This window comes from Rhyacophila brunnea, unplaced genomic scaffold (assembly GCF_057557595.1).
Source record: "Rhyacophila brunnea isolate RB1 unplaced genomic scaffold, BYU_Rbru_1.0 scaffold_12, whole genome shotgun sequence".
Lineage (NCBI taxonomy): Eukaryota > Metazoa > Arthropoda > Insecta > Trichoptera > Rhyacophilidae > Rhyacophila > Rhyacophila brunnea.
This window is the reverse complement of record NW_028232774.1, coordinates 44,370,762-44,388,100: the sequence shown is the minus strand read 5'-3', so window position 1 is coordinate 44,388,100 and position 17,339 is coordinate 44,370,762. Positions and strand designations below refer to the sequence as shown.

Sequence of the window (17,339 nt, the reverse complement as noted above, 5' to 3'; positions counted from 1 at the left end):
TGGCTTGTTCAAGCCACGAGAATAACCTCTTTGTGACTATGCTAATCATCGAGGGCTGACGTATTCGCTCACGAACTCGAGTGTTCTTCATCAGAGCGTTGGAGCGGAGCTCAGAGCCGGAGCACGGAGCACTGGAGCAATGGGATTTTACCCGGAGCAGGAGCGGAGCCGGAGCACCTGAAATTTGTAGTGCTCCATGCTCCGGATGTTTTTTTTAATTATTAAGATTTCGTCTTAAAATCCAGTGAAAATAGTATATTTTGACACTTTGCAACAATGGAATTATTTGAAATATGCCGTATGATAAATAACCTCACTTTTTTGACAGAAGAGGCAAATAATGAGAGACGATTTGCTGTTTTTTTGCTTATTAATATTAATTTTGTTTATTAGAATTAATAATGAAAATTGATTGATTGATTGATGATTATTTTAAAACTACTTATTTTTTATTTGTTTTTTAACATTTGTAGGTATACATAATATAATACTTATTAAAACTTTTTTACCCGGAGCGGAGCAGACCCTGGAGCGGAGCCGGAGCAAGTAATAAGTCCCGGAGCGGAGCAACTCAAATAGGGTCCGCTCTAACGCTCTGTTCTTAATAGTAAAACTATCATTATAAGTAATCACTCATAAATTATTATATTGATTAAAAAAAATCATAATATGCTTTGAGAGAAATATAGGTACTTGCCAACAAGGTATGCTGTTTTGTCTTAATTACTATCATTATAAATTAATAATTTTAGGTACGTGTAAGATAAAATGATGAAGATATCTAGAATGGGACACTGAACCAACGCCTCGATTCTGCAGAATCTGAGTATCAGGGAAAGACTGTCTCCTGTGTACCTGTTATGTACAGCGTTTGGTCACATTACTCTTCGAGAACTAGAAAGCCTTGATAGAGTAGTGTGCCAGAAAAAATCCGTCAAAGAAATATAGCCATCAGGTAAAAGAAATCACTACAAAACTTGTAATATCTACCTACCCCATGGGTAGCAGTAGACAGATAATGAATACCTGATTCAGATTCATACAGTAAGGAAGATGACGTTAACTAGGTACTTATATTGAATTTATTCTCTCTAAATGTATCTTATAATAATAGCTAAAACTCAGTATTGGTCGGGGTCTTTTTCTTTCTGTGCCATATCCCTGGACCGGGTCTAGGACGATTTTCCGCCGAGACAACTGAACGCCACGCAATTCGAAAATAAATAGACGTTAGGTATCTACTTATACATACTTTAAAAAAATATATTTAATATTATTATTCATATTTAAATTATTATATTATGTTTTAAAAGTTGGCGATAATTTAAATATGCACACGTAAATAATGATTTAATCGTGCATATGTTTAAGTTCCAACGAAAAAGGAGTTTTTTTATTTTTATATAAAGCCTTAGAATCAAAACAACCAAGTAGTAGATAGAAACTGATTAAAATTCATCGTCTACGTTCTGTTTACGTATCTACGACAGTGCGGCGTCCAATTGTCCTGGTGTCCAGTTGTCCCATTCCCCCCTGAAACATATGTCAGTGCTCCGAATAAGGACGGATCACTACACTCAAACTAGTCTCTGAGATTATCGAGTTCGGACATTCTGTTTCTTCCAAAGAGCCCTCGCTTGCCAGATATTTTCCCTTGAATGATAAGAAACAGAGGTTGACATCTCTCAAGATGCTGCATGATGTGGCTAAAATATGCCAACTTTATGGTTTTTATTTCTCTGACTATTTTTTGGTCTCCTTCATCCTCGATATTCGTAATTTTCTCTTTCCAGCTACACTTAGAAAGCTTCAAGTTTAGATCACTCCTAGATGTAGATTGTGGCTACATAGGCAGTATTTTCCTCAGTTGTGTAGAAGTAACCTAAGCCTTCTGGACTTACTTCAGTTCAATGGTATGTCCCAGAGTGCAACCACAAAGTTCTTCAACAATAGAGTTGTGAAAATTTTAATATGGATATACAATCATTAATTTGTTTTCTGATAGAAACTTACTTAGATAACTATGTAATTCAAAATTGGAAGCTTTGAACATAACTTTCAGATATTGTACTTATCTATATAATGAAAAAGGTACCTGCTCCAACACCCGCATACGATAATTAGGTACCTATAAGTTATAATGATAAACTAAGAAATTATCTTCTCTTATAACATGTAATCAATTAGATTAAGAAATTAATTATGGCTACAGTGATTATTATGTTAGAAAAAAATATGTTCGCATAAAATGATAGGTATTTTTTAACGTTTTCATGATATCTGGATTTTATATAACATGAATATAAAGTAGTTTAAGTAAGTAATCTTTATTGTACGTTATCAGATAGAAAGAAAATTATTAAAAAGATTGTACGTGATTGGGAGTCTAGTAGTATTAAAGAAGGTCGGGAACATTTTCTTTGGAGAAATAATAAGCTATTGAGGTAGGTACATATCTACTTGGTTATCTGTATCACGATTTTCTTATATATAACTTATCTGGGAAACTATTGAAGTTTTCCCTACAAAGTAAGCTTCATATTTTGTATGTGAACTTCGCTCGTCTTGGTACCTGAAAGCATATAGCTATTAATAAAAAATATATACCTATGTGAGTACCACAGAGATAAAAAAAATGTTTATTATATGAATATTTGATATTCGTTGGTTTCAAATTCTGGTAGGTTTATATTATTTGAAAAGTTACCTATACGATAATTATTATTTTTCCGATTAAGTACTTGTTAGTTAGTAATTAGTAGTTTCTTTGAATTTTATTTAAATATTTTTCATACATACAATACACCTATAATACCTATAAATATATCAGTACCTATTGATGAATGGTATTTAGTAGTTGAAATCGGTTCTGAATGATATTAAAATAAGTGGAACTAGAACTAGTGTTTTATTTTAAGAGCATACTTCAGTGAAACGGCAAATAATTTTCAACAATAGGTGGGATATAATTTTGCATGCGTTGCCAGTCGAAGAACGATAGTCGACCTGTGAGCACGTCAATTTGCTTTGTGATGACGTCGGAGGAATTAATTCTTAAATCGTGTAAAGATGACTAAAAAACGTTACGTATTTACTCAAAAAACAAAACATGTCAATGAATATAATATTATCATAACATTAAATGGACGCATGTTGAATTTTTATGACAAATTATGTTTTGTTCGTTTGCACAATCTGCGCGTCGCATAGTCACGATCGTTTTAGACCATGCCTCAGCTGACGTATAGCCTTAATTAATGCGATTTGCGACTTGGATTGCGATGGATTTTGTCTCTTAAGTCTCTTTCTGTCCATTTTTTTTTACTAATTTTTTTTTTATATTTAGGGAGGTATATTGAGGTTATTCCAAATTATGTAAGTATACATACTTACCAAAGATGTTTTATGAATATGCTTACACACTATTCTGTTAACTTTCATTCGATTATAGAAGTCTTAGCGGTCAAAATGGTAAATAGTAATAAACATGTTTATTATGATTACATTGTAGTAAGTATAAGTATTCTCTCACCATATTGTAAGCAAACAAAATGTTCGATCAACCTGAGCGCAAATATAAAACCCACGGGACTGAGTTATTATAAAAAAAGCTTAAAGTTCGCACCCGTGTGCCGTATTAAAGAAACTGCGTACGTCACAATATAATTAATTGCAATAAAAATAGAACTACCAGATGGTGGTCCATCTGTTACCGGCACTGGCGAGACGATATTCTCAGATTGAACGCCGAACCATCAACGCCAAAACTAATATAATATTTATCTAAAACCATTGGTGCATTATTTATGTTTCTCTTAGAAGTTTGCGATATAAGTAATTAGACGACTGTAGAAATGCACTTAAACCTTAAATTCTGATTCTTCGTATACTAAATACATACGTAATACATATATTAAGACTATAACTCTATAATGACAATCAGGCGTGAGAAAATATACTTAATGTGTTATGGAGTTAACGCCATGGTTCTATGCTAGACGTAGCGCATTTGATAAATCTCCTTGATTTTGTTAGGTGTAAGTAGAGTTGGGTTTCGGGAATTGTTGAGAAATTTTCGAGATTTTCCATCGCGAATCTCGAGAATTGAACTTTTTAACATTTCGGGAAATCCCGGATCTCGAGAATCTTTTCTCGGGATTCGGGATTTCTTTATTATCAAATATTAATTGAAAAAAATGATTTTTTATATGAAAAAAGTGGACAGAAAACACAAAACGCCCAAAGACTGATCAGGGCATTTAACACAATAATTAAGCCAACGTCGACTCAAAATGAGGTTTGATGAGTTAATGAGAATTCAACATCAGGGAATTTTGTGTCTCAAAAGCGTACGCGATTGTCAGGCGCAGCGATTCTTTGTTTCTTTGATTCTTTGAAATCCTATTTTAGTAAGTAATGTTTTGAATTATTTTTGTTGTCCTACTTCTATTTTGTTTGTCTTCTTACATAAATAAAAAAAATAATTTTTGGAATATGTTTTTATTTTAGGATTTTTACAGGTTTTTTTTTTAATTTTCCCGATATCTCTAGAATTCTCGAGAATTCATTTTCGGAAATCCCGAATCTCGAGAATGCAAAATCCAGAATCTGGGTGTAAGAAGTCTTGGAAAAATGCAATAATTTACATAACAGCGATCTTATTTCTGAGTAAATCGAAATACTGCTACAACTAGAGGTGAGTCGTATATGTACAGAATTTGAACTGTTCATGAAGACTACAATCCTCAGTAACAATACAATTCTTGATATTACTGAGAAGAATGTAGAATTGAGATTTAATCACCCTACTATCATGAATGCATCTCCTACGATGCAGTAATCCTACACATTAATGGGAGTCTGAAAGATGTCATTCATTTTTCAGTTATATTTCCCTTCGATACTACTATTGATCGGATAAAATAGGGATAAAGAGAACTAAGATGATCTCGCTCCAGTGGTTGAGCCGATAACAATGGGGGGCGATGATAGAGGTGCATTACAATTCCAATTACTCCACATTGATGTCGTCGAGACGTGTCAAAGACAGCACAAAGGGAAACAAACAAAAAATGTAACACAATCGGAGAAAGTTTTCTGGAATTCATAATCACCTTTTCTTTGAATAAATTTATAGTTTTAAAACCATTTCTCACAGTTATCTACCACCGCTCTTTCTATGGTTACATACCTATAAATCACCCGCAGCCTTATGGATACTTTCTTAATAACATTTTCATTAAATTATTCCGATTAGAACAAGTTTGTGAATTGCCGTTGTTGAAAAATAATAAATTTATTAATTTGCATCATACAATAATCGTAAATCAGTTTCAGACATACGTGCATCATTCTATCTCAGACACTTTCGAGATATTTCCTGAAACAAATGGTGCTTTGTACTTTCACGAATTCGCTGGTTGTGCAAATGCGCATGTGCAAAAGAAAATAATCTCGGAAAGGCGGACGAGAAAAACAATGACTCGCGATATTAAAATTTATTGCCGTTTCAATAACGACACAAGGATTTTGCTTAGAGGGGAGTCAATGTAACAAATTGTGGAATGATCGTGTTACATATTATTTATAAGTAGGTACGCATTTATGTACCTACCTACACCTACACAACTAACCGAATAAAACAATATTAACAAAAATTTTCTGTCTTAACTTTAATCCTAATAGTAGAAAGTAATATGAAAACATAACCATAAGTTTATAACAGATGCACAATATTGTATACAGGTATTAACGTTAACGTTAACGAAACGTTAAAGTTAACGACTAACTCAGGGGTTCCCAACCTTATTTTTTAAAGACCATATTTACGACCAAAAATTTAATTGTGGCAATTTTTTTCCAATGTAAATTATATAACATACTTGACTGACAGAGAATACGTACTTAATAAATAACCATATATTAAGGATATTTGAAATATTTATTCAAATCATCAAATGAATTAGGTAAATAGAGATAGTTATGTAGTATTTTTTTTATTAATGAAAACAATATGAACGTCGTACTTATGCAAAAAACATATAATAAAAAATAATGAAAATTTAATTAGTGGGGTATGTGGAATTGAATTTCTCCAATCAATAATTATTCATAATTAGAAATGTATGTAGATATTTCATAACTTATTTATTTATTTAAAAAAGACACGTTGAGCATATAACAAAGTATTAATTCAAGACGTTCACACCATGACATTTAGAATAAAAAAGTATAAGTAAATAAATCAATTAGAGAAAAAACAAGGTAGAGAAAAAAAACAAAGCAAAAAAAATATTTTATAGAAAAGAAATAAAAAACAACAATAATTAAAAAAACAAATTAAACAATTAAATAGAATTTTAAAAACAGAATGTATAATGCATCACTAAAAATGTCTACATCTCTTGGGAGTGCATTGACCAGCCGGACAGCCCTCGCTATTGGATTGCCCAAAATAGGTCATGGCAGTGACCACGCATGTAATTGACGGGTGATTGGGTGATTCTTAAAAAAATCATTTAGATTTCCATCAGTGAGTTGCGATCTGTAAATCGATTTTATTGTAATCATTGTTGAAAATAATGATTCGCATAAATAAGTTGAACCAAATTTTTACATGGCAAATTTTTATGGTTTTTTTATCAGGTTACTTATTCAACCATGCATCGACGGTAAATTTAATGTATCCAATCAACCAACAAAAATAATGATTTGCAATTGTTTTTATTAATATACCTATGTAATATGCAAACAATTATATAGTAGGTATATTATATTAAAACTATCTACAGTTACAACCATACGTTATTCCTACTACATTCCTCGATGTTTCGAACTAGTTGCACCAAAGAACTCAGAATTAATCTGTTCTGTGAGTTGCACATATCATTCTTATGCCAAGATTATATTGTAACAGAATGTACTGTAAGGTGAATGAATGCAAACACAGCTTTAAGAATGTGCTTGGTTAAAAAACAGCCTACATCACCACAAATAATTTATTGAGAATAGCCTCTGAAACGAGCCCAAAATGACGAGGAAAGATGTAGAAGAATATACGGTGACAGCCAAAAAATAAAATAAAATAAAATTATGAATGATGAAAGAAGACGTTATTGCTCAGCAGCATGTAGCATGATAGACTCCTGAACCATAAGTCGCGGGTTCGGGTTTAATTGCTGGGTTAAATGCTGACTTTTCCTTCCAAAATCCAAACAATATATTGATTGTGTATCTGGATTTAGGACGTGGAGCCAATGAGTAGGGTGAATGGCTATCAATCGATCCTCGGTAAAATAAGTTAGGGTATATCCTTACTCTTCATGTTCTATAGAGCGGAAATGGTATATATTTTTTTATACTAACAATATTGTATCAGTAGCGAATGGTGGAGGTAGGCTGTTAAGATAAAATAAAAATAGTGCACATTAAACTTTGTTAGGCAGGCATACGTATTTGTTTTTATTGAACTAAGACTATAAGTTACAGATGGTATTGGTTAGTTTTTAAAAATCAAATAAACCCTGCCTAAATCAAACCATAATAGTTTTGGTATACTTTGGGCGATACAAAAAAAATGTGCAAACTTTCTCAATCATACTTATTTGTTTTCGTTGGATTAATAATACATATTACACAATATATTGTTGGTTTATTCTTTTTAAATTCATTAAGTCCTGCTTAAACTAAACTATAATAGATAAAAAATATTATTCTCTCTATAAAATATCCAAAGTTATGTACGATTTAATTGCATAATTTCAGATATTTAATAGATATACTACTTAGTATTTTTTGACTATTATCTATTATGGTTTGGTTTTCGCCGGGTTTAATTGAATTAAAAAAAAAACTAACCATCACCATCTATAAATGGTAGTCTTAGTTCAATAAAAGACTGACAAAGTTTAGTGTGTACTATTTATGGCGTATCATAACAGCCTTCCTCCACCCTTCGCCACTGCAATGTATGTACCTAACCATAAACTCGAAGTAGGTAAATATGGTAAAGATTTAAATCAAATGGAATGATTTAAAAATAATTATGAATAAACAGACTAGTAAAACAGTTCAATTCATATTATTAATCATAAAATTTCCAGAAAAATAATTTTACGTGACGCGTCGAATTCGCACAAGTGGCGCCACAGACATGTATGTAGGAAAAGTGACTAATACAATTTTCTTTTAGTCAGTCGATTGTCCAGAGTAATTTCCGCTGAAATCATGCTTAGGTACCAACACGAAATATATCGATGTACTACAGTACACTATGCTACCATCCTCCGCCCACAGATGTTTTTGTTAAGCGGAAACTTCACACCCATTGAAAACATTTTCTAATAACAAGAACATTGATTATTCCTTGAGGAATCTTTAAATAAGTAATCAAGTAAGACTAAAATAGGTCAATGTCAATACGTACATGTTATTTTGTTATGATAAAACTTTGAAGCTACAGCTGTATTGAAGGAATGTATCTATTTAATTAACTCCACATACTATTCTGAATCTTATGCATACATATTATGCTATGTCGTCACTAGGGAATCCAATCCCGACCCAAAATTCTGATCCCGGGATTTCGGGATTACAATTTCTGGTCCCGGGATTGTTAATATAAAATTTTTATATTTACAAATAACATTGATAAAATCGGTCAAAAATAAATCTAGTATAATTTATACTATTTAAGAAATTCATTGTTAATATTGTATACGTTCAATCTTGGAAATACATAAGGTTAATGGAGTAAATAATATTGTAATATAAATAATAATGTGAATTTAATATGAGATTGCTGTTTCTGATAGTAAAGACGTTAGCGAGATTTAAAATAGTAAAGCAAATCATGGTGTACGTATGGCCCTTTCCGCTTCATAAATCTAATTAGTCAGCCAAATATGAAACTGCCGTAAAGCGTATGAGATCATGGTTGAATTACTTTGTTAATAGTGCTAAGCATTGTTTTTTTCCAATCTTTCTCATTTTTATTAATTTATGTGAACAAATGAAATGAATCGGCAACTTACACATGGGTATAAATCAAACTTCATTCAAACTCAGTTTATTTCTAATGTAGTTATTTGTTATTAAAAGTATTTTTTCTGTTATATTGTCGTTTTTATTTTATTTTCCATAAAAATTGATAAACAAAATCAATCCCGAAAGTTTCAGGATTATGTTTATCAATCCCGGGATTCATAGGTATCGAAAATAGCTCGGGAGCCCGGGATTGGAATCCCTAGTCGTCACGATCACAGACTTTTTTGCAAAATTTTGTTGATTGTTTACTTTACACGATGACTAGGAAGTACCTAAATAAACCTACGTCGGTACATGTTATTTGAACATAATTTATGCCGTATCCAAACTACCTTCATATTAGATATAAAACGCACATTATTTATTATTGGATTATTCAGAAAAGAATAATATTATAATAATTATTGTATTTTTTAGTTGGTAAACTCTCTAGTTAATCTTCAACACTGTACTATTATAATTATAAGCATAATAATAATAATAATACATCATATACCGCGTTTTATCAAAGGCAATAGTTACCTAGTATTTGGAATAATAAATCCCGGATCGATTTCCAAAATTTCAAACATATTGTTATGAAATAAATGTGCGACGAAAATAATTTTGCTGTCACGTGTTATCAGTATGTTTCAATAAGATGTCATTTTGATATAATATTGCATATGTATTTGAATCGTTATACCCCATGGGAAGTAAAATATGGTGGAGATAGTTTTGAACAAACTCACGGTTGTATCGAATTATTAAATTTGTTCATTTTAGATTATTTGTCTATTCAAATAGTATAATTGTGAGTTTTGCAATATTATTATTGTATTCATTATAATACATATTTAGAATAAATTATAATCATTACAGTAAATTAGATAGATTAAGGGCGAGTGTAGTGCAACTAGGGACATATAGCGATAAAATACTAAGGGTGCCATCGAATATTATTATTTGTTATTAATTATTGACATTTCAATCAATTACTTCGTACCTTTCTAAAAATATTAAAAAGAAAAATAAGTAAGTAGATACTTTTAAATAAAATAACTGTAAGTTCGTTCAAAACTTTTTCTTATTACACTATTTTTTTCATTTTAATGTAGTTTAATAAATCCAGGTTTTTTTCAATACCTACACAATTCATAGTTTTAATGTAAGTACGTACTTTTTATTAGTTGAAAAATAAAATAATATTTCCGTCAGTAAAAATACGTAGTATATAGTTTAAGAAAACTTCTCAAATATATACGCTGTATAGGTACCATGGGATTTTTTTAAAATAGTTCATAGTTTATATTATGTATTTTTATTTAAATTTAGAAAAAAAACATATTGATTTTTCTGGAAAATATAAATGTGTTAAGTATGTCCTTTCATCAACGCTATTAAATGATTATACATTCCTTACAACTGGAGAGAACTAGATTACATTATTTTTGATACTTACCTACTAATAAAAATATGCAACTACCCATAAAATAATATCTAATAATAAGATGAAAGTGTTGAACGAACGCAGTTTTTTCAAAATATATTTATTTTGATATTTTTAGGTAGCTACGTAAGTATTACCCTCGTTATTCTTTGCTAGATGTCTCTATTAGAACTACAGCAGTAACACTGCGATTCACCTTAATTATTAATGAGTGTGTATTCATTTTGCCATGATTTAATCAATTTAAATTCAAATAATCATTAATCAATTCAATTTAAAAATAAGTAAGTACCCTCTAATAATCTAATACATTTACAGGTATGTAGGTGAAAATATAATATCTCTCTGTTCGATATGAATATTATATATTTATTAAAAGGGTGGAAATAATTACTACGTTATTGTAACGAATACTTACAGCTTAAAATAAACTTCTTTCACAGAAGATGATGCTCAGTTGGTGTATTTTATCTTCTCCCAGCTGAGTCGGGCTGGTTAATTTTTCACTTTCTCCAAAACAAAAACAAAGGACGTGACACCTCGGTAGTCAATTCAAGCGTCGAGTTTTGACCGCCGGCAATCGGCACAAACCGAACTGGCTGTCAGCGTCAGCGTCAGCACACAACAAACTTGGCTATTTTGGGCAGAAACGAACGGAAAAACAAAAGTTGGTTAAGTATCACGCCGAATAGCATCGCAAGCAGGGTCGAATGAGTAATAAATGCTTATGTGAGAATTACTTAAAATCGTATCTGTAAAACTTCACGTTCATTACAGGAGAGTTTATAGAACATTTTGAATGAGTATGGGTTTCTAGTATATTATATTATTACTAATAATGATTTTACATCACATACCTACTAACAGTAAATAAATCATTGATTTAGGTACCACATAGGATAGGCTTTTAGCTAGATTCACATGTTATTATGTTAGACACGTAGGTACATAGTTTTTAATATTTTATAAGGCAATCCACCGTCAAATAATGGTCAACCTATTGGTATTTTGCAGTGTTTGCAGTGGTCCAGTATTTTAAGTGGTATGCAGAAAATAAGTCAAAACCAAATCGAAACTGAAAGTGGGCACTCAACGATGTTTGCCATTATGGGGCTCTAAATCAGCGTATAGAAAAAAACATTATTCAAAATTAATCTGAGAGTAAATAGGTACCCGATGGACATTGACTTTAAATTCTAATTTATGATAGTTTTTACTGTTACTGATTGATTTAAAAAAATGTTGGTTTAAATCATTGTTACACCTATTATACTTTAAATGCACCCTAATAAATATATTATAACTAATTTATTGTTTAGTTTTTATTTATTAACTTATGAGCCCACCTCGTTATTAATAAATTAATGTAGTAGGTATTTAGGTAAATTTATATTTTTAATCACATAATTTTTGTTGCTGGACAACTTTCCCATCCGTTCCTGTTCACGATGCGAATTTTTCGCAGCTGTTTTTCCCAACTAAACAAATTCTTGTAGCCCAAAATTTTTAATTGCACAAAGGTTTTTGACTCACGGGATCATAATACTACGCGAAATTATTTTAATGTTATTTACACTATTACAAAAAAATGAAAAATCTATGCACGACTTTACGGAGCGGAGTTTTCAGAAAACTGTATTTTATTACAAGCCAGTGTTGCCAAATGTTGGGAAAAAAAATAACCAAAATATGGAAAGAAAATAATTAAGATAATTTTGAAAGCAAAAATTGTTAGATTTATAAAAAATAAATGGTTGAGAACCAGACGTTGGCTAACAGTAGAATAATTTAGACGTCATTAGTCATTTTCACGTTAAATATGAAATTTTCATCTATACATAATGGATATGACGTAACAGTTAAATTTTTACCCATTTCATGGTTACAAAAAAGGGCTGAAGGAGAATCTCATCATTATTCTATAAACCGGTATACGTACCTAGATTGAGTAGGCATAGAAATCCATTATCAATTTAAAGCTTCAAACCATAGACTATAGATACCTTTAAACATATTATTTTAATCCATTCATATTTAATCCATTTAAGTCATTCGCTTGGCCTATTGGGTTAATTCATCCTGGATCCAAACATAAAATTTTCTAGAGGCGTGTTTCGAGCCCGTAACCCATTTCTTCAACAGAATATATTATTTCATTCGATATAAGCTGTATGGAAGAAGAATTATTTCTAATATTATATTTTAACTTAGGTACCTTTTAACTATTTTAGATAATTATTAAAACAATAAAAATACTAGATTCGGTTATTGCTAATAATATTTTTAATATAATCTAGTTACCTACCTACCAGTGGAGAAGGGTGGATGTGGGCTGGATCAGACATAAAGAGTGCACACTAAACTTTGACAGTAATACGTGTATTTTGTTTTCATTGAACTGAGATTATAACGTGTAGATAGCCTAATCCAAGTCACAGTAAATAATAGTCATAAAATAAATATTCGTTTATCTACCTACCTATCTATAAAATATCTAAATTATGACAATTATACATAATGTTAGATATTTTATGGATAGAAGAATATTTATATCTTTTAGTTTCGTTTGGTTTCGGCAGGGATAAATGATTTTAATAGGCTAACCAACACCACCTGTAATATGTATTCTAATTCAATGAAAACAAAAGTATAATTGTAAAACTGTGCACAATTTTTGTCGGATCGCCCACACCAAACCTAAACTATTATGGTTTAATTGGAATTTAAAAACTAACCAGCACCATCTGCATATTTGTATTCATAGTTAAATGCAAACCAATAAAGTATGACTGACAAAGTTTAGTGTGCGCTATTTATGTCGAATCTTAACAGCCTACCTCCACCACTGACCACTGCTACTTACCAACCAATACAATATTTTATTTTACCGTGACAGTCGCATAATATAAAAAAGACAAGATATGGTGTGTTTCTGTTATTTTATAAATGTTTGATACGCCATACCAGCAAACTCCGTACTATTTTGTGATTTTTTGAAATCGACGCCTATTCAAAAACGGTAACTCTGGCAAAGAAACCCAATGAATGGCAACACTAAAGTGCAAGTATGACTACACCACCTACGCCATACGGCACACACGACTTAGCGACAGACAAAATAAATATGTTTAGATATTCTTTCTTGTTCAAATGGTTACTAGTGTCCAATATTATTATTATTATAACGCTAATAATACTTACCTACCTAGACGGAAATTTTGCTGCTGCATTAGAAGAAAATACATGTAAAACAATGCCATATTATATTAATGTTATCTTTTTATTTGCTAAGTGTCTCATGTATTCTTCAACAAATATGCAGTTATTTTTATATTATTATTTAATATTGATTTGATTTTGAAAATGGAAAAACAGGTTCACACAGTTCTGGAATATTTATATTTTCTTCTGCATATTGGGGGAAAAATATTTAAAGAATGGCAGTTCTTGCATAACCTCGAAAAACTGAAAACGTCAAAGTCGTCAAATTAGGTTTTGACAGCTAGAATAATATGAATTGGAGGTTAATAACAACATATTGATGTGTCGTTTTCCCTGATTGAAATGGTATAGTCCACAATGGACATTTTCAAACGGATACAACTCTTTGAGTACTACAGATCGCGGTAATTTTATAGTACTACTCCATATTGCCATTTTGGTTAAGATGTAACCCAAAAATTAGTAGGTTGTGTTAGGCTTTGTGTAAGTTAATTTTCGTCTCAATACACCTTAACCAAAATGACGATATGAAGTACCTACTATAATAATAACCTGATCGAACCCCTTTCGTCGCCGTAGATATCAAGGGAGCCAGTCCACAAAATCATAATGCTGAGAAACAGGCACTCAAAGATTTTGTGTGACAAAAAAAGTTTTTTATCTTTTTTGTTTTTAAAGATATAACGGTGAAACTTTCAATATTGAATATACTTTGTGGTGTTATCTTTTTATTATTTTATACAAACAACTAAAAAAATAGTATCTTAGAAGTTATGTGTGTTATATCTCTTGACCATTGAATATTGAAATGTACAAAAAATGTAGTCAAAAGAGTTTTGTGACTTAAATCCATTGACCACTGCATCTTTGATGATTTTCAAATGCTTTTGTGTACTGTACTCATTTTCGCCAAATTTGTGGCTTGGCTCCCTTGACATCTACGGCGACATTATGAGCAAACTGACATAAACGTGGCCGTAGTTATTTTTACACAATAATTTATATTCCAGTCTTGACCCTTTTTTCAATTGCCGGGATAAAATTACCCTTAGGTGGTTTATTCCAGAAATAAATTGCAATCTAAGATCAACGCCAATCTTCAATAAGAGCGACATCTCATCTACGTCTCACAGATAATAATAATATTATCTCAGATCACAAGCAGGTAGCACTGCCAATATTATTTGAGTTGAGAATTCTGACATAGTCACTGTTAGTCACCTCCAATCTGTCAGTCGCTGATATCATACTCCAATACTTACGCCAATTTAGTAAAAACTACGAGAAACTTGCTGCCGCGTGTTGTGAATATAACAAAAAACAATTCTACTAACAAGAAAAAGGCCGATGGGATTAGTTACCACGTGTAATAGCACCTGTACACATGCATGGATTTACTTGCACCAATAGTGTGTATTTTAAACTATCGTGATAATAACTATTTACACGTAAAAGTGTTGACTGTCTCTAAAATCTCATTCTTCAAGTGTAAGCGAGACGCGATGTTGTCATTGCATGGTGCTATTTGACAGGTTTGTAGATAATCAGTAAACATCAAAATATTCTGTGCGGTGTAGTTCATATTTCTTCCGGTAGGTTCGCCACTATATTGTTCTACTGCACATGTAAGTCCCAATTATTGCGTGAAGATTCAGAAGCTTTTGAATTTTTTTGATCCATGCATGTAATCTTGCAACTTGCATGATAATACGTGTTTACATGTGCATTTTCTTGTTATGGCGGCGATAATACGTACTGTCAGCAGTAAATCCATGCACATGTAAACGGGGTATAAGTATGAGATAAACAATATATCATTCTACTTATATTTTAATTGAATGTAGTATTCCTACATTGGTCATGTGATTTGCAGATGTTGTTCCGCTGTCCGCATGTGTGCGTAGAAATGTTGCTAGGTATTGAATATCCAATTTTCCTAAGCGGTTTCATAATTCGTTCTTTGTGACAATTATATTAAGTTGATGACAACTAATTTATACCTTTATGATAAAAACATATTTTCGTAAGAGAATCTTTCAAATAATTTTATGTGCCAATTAATTACCTACATTTATTAGTATTGTATACATATTATTTTTTGTTTGTATAAATAAATTAAGTGTGTATAAAGATTTTTTTTTTACATTTCCTAGAGATCCCGTAAACGGAGAGAAGTGGATTGATAAAATAACAGGGTCCAGGCAAAACTCATATTAGTTTCCCACTAAAGTCTCCAAGGATCATGACGAAGTGGCTACCCCAACGGAAGAGACCCAGGCCGTCCAAGAAGGAGATGGGCTGACGCCGTAGAAGTGGACTGGCATACTGGACTTCATATAGGAAGACCCGGTAACTGGAGAAGTGTGGCGAGAGACCGGCGTGAGTGGAGAGCGGTTGTGGAGGAGGCCAAATCCCACCCCAGGATGTAGCGCCGTGGAAGAAGAAGAAGACTAAAGTCTCCAATGTAATTTTTACAAAGGGAGGACCTCGTATATTGTATAAAAATGCAATTCCTATACAGGTTTGTTTCTAATAAATATATATTTTATTTACACATGAAACCAAAATAATTTTAATACAATAGTACCCAATGTCATACATTTTTTTAAATCTTGAAGACGTTATCAGTGGCGCGGTGCGTTTAATGACGTAAATATTTCACTATAATAATGTCGACATAAATTATACTAATGGTTTTATAAATGCGTTTAAAAATTAATAAACGTAAAAAATCTTAACACCACTGCACATGTATGTACTGAAATATGACTATATTCTAAAACATTGGAGCGAGAGGTTTAAAAGAATACTATTTTATGTGATAAAAATACTTTATGCAGTCATCAAATGTTCAAAATAAATACAAAGGATAATAAGGCTTCAAAATTATATAAATAGATTATCTACAACGTTTAAGGAATGTCTAGGATCATGCTTTGAAAATACAATAAAAGCTCCATTTTGACCTACGCTGAGCATGTCCGCCCTTAATACTATCTACAAAAAAAATAATTGTCATCCAATTTTTAAAAATACCACCGCAATTAGGAGATACTGGTTTACATTAAATTATTACTCCCCATAAGATTATTAATACGTATGGAAAACTTTTAATAGTTGCTTACCACATCATAAAACGTTAGTTAAATGATATCAACAGATTGACGGGTAACCAGGATTTACAACCAAAGCCTTCAATACCTTCAAAAGTAAAGCGACAGCCGGCGGTCGCAAGATATTGTGTGCGCTAATGGTCGACGAGATGGTTATTCATCAACAAAGTATTTGGAATGGGATAAAAAATCATGGTTACGTAAACATTGGTACAGCGACTAGAGCAGATGACAATTGAATTCAAACAATTTATTTTAAATTACAAGAGGCAAGAAATAGACTGGAAATAGGCTGAAATATTTTCACTTTATAATTCATTTCTTTTATGATAGTTTTATAATAATTACTTTTAAACTTTTTGCATTTTATTCGTAATTTACGGTTACGATTTCGTAAGTTTTAAACCTTCGTAATCTGTGTTGTGTCGGTTATTGTTTATTTTATAAGATATTAGTGTCGGGACTTATTTTATTCGCATAGTGCTTAACTTATTTGACTTTTTTGTATTATATCTTTTTATAATAAGTTA

The 17,339-nt window shown here is 31.4% G+C and overlaps 1 protein-coding gene across 5 annotated transcripts in view; it reads right to left on the bottom strand.

Moving 5' to 3' along the window:
* Positions 1-12,117, bottom strand: part of LOC147078201 (uncharacterized) — a 73,766-nt gene extending 61,649 nt beyond the window's left edge. Inside the window, exons 1-2 of one of the 5 annotated variants that reach the window (XM_085940034.1) lie at positions 12,008-12,117; positions 10,893-11,108 (exon numbers count right to left, since the gene is read on the bottom strand). The gene's annotated coding sequence lies outside the window, so the exon portion shown is untranslated. Of the gene's footprint in view, positions 1-10,892; positions 11,235-11,820 lie in introns of all 5 variants that reach the window. The other 4 variants (XM_085940031.1, XM_085940032.1, XM_085940033.1 and 1 more) reach the window with 4 other exon arrangements.
* Positions 12,118-17,339: the final 5,222 nt, after the last annotated feature.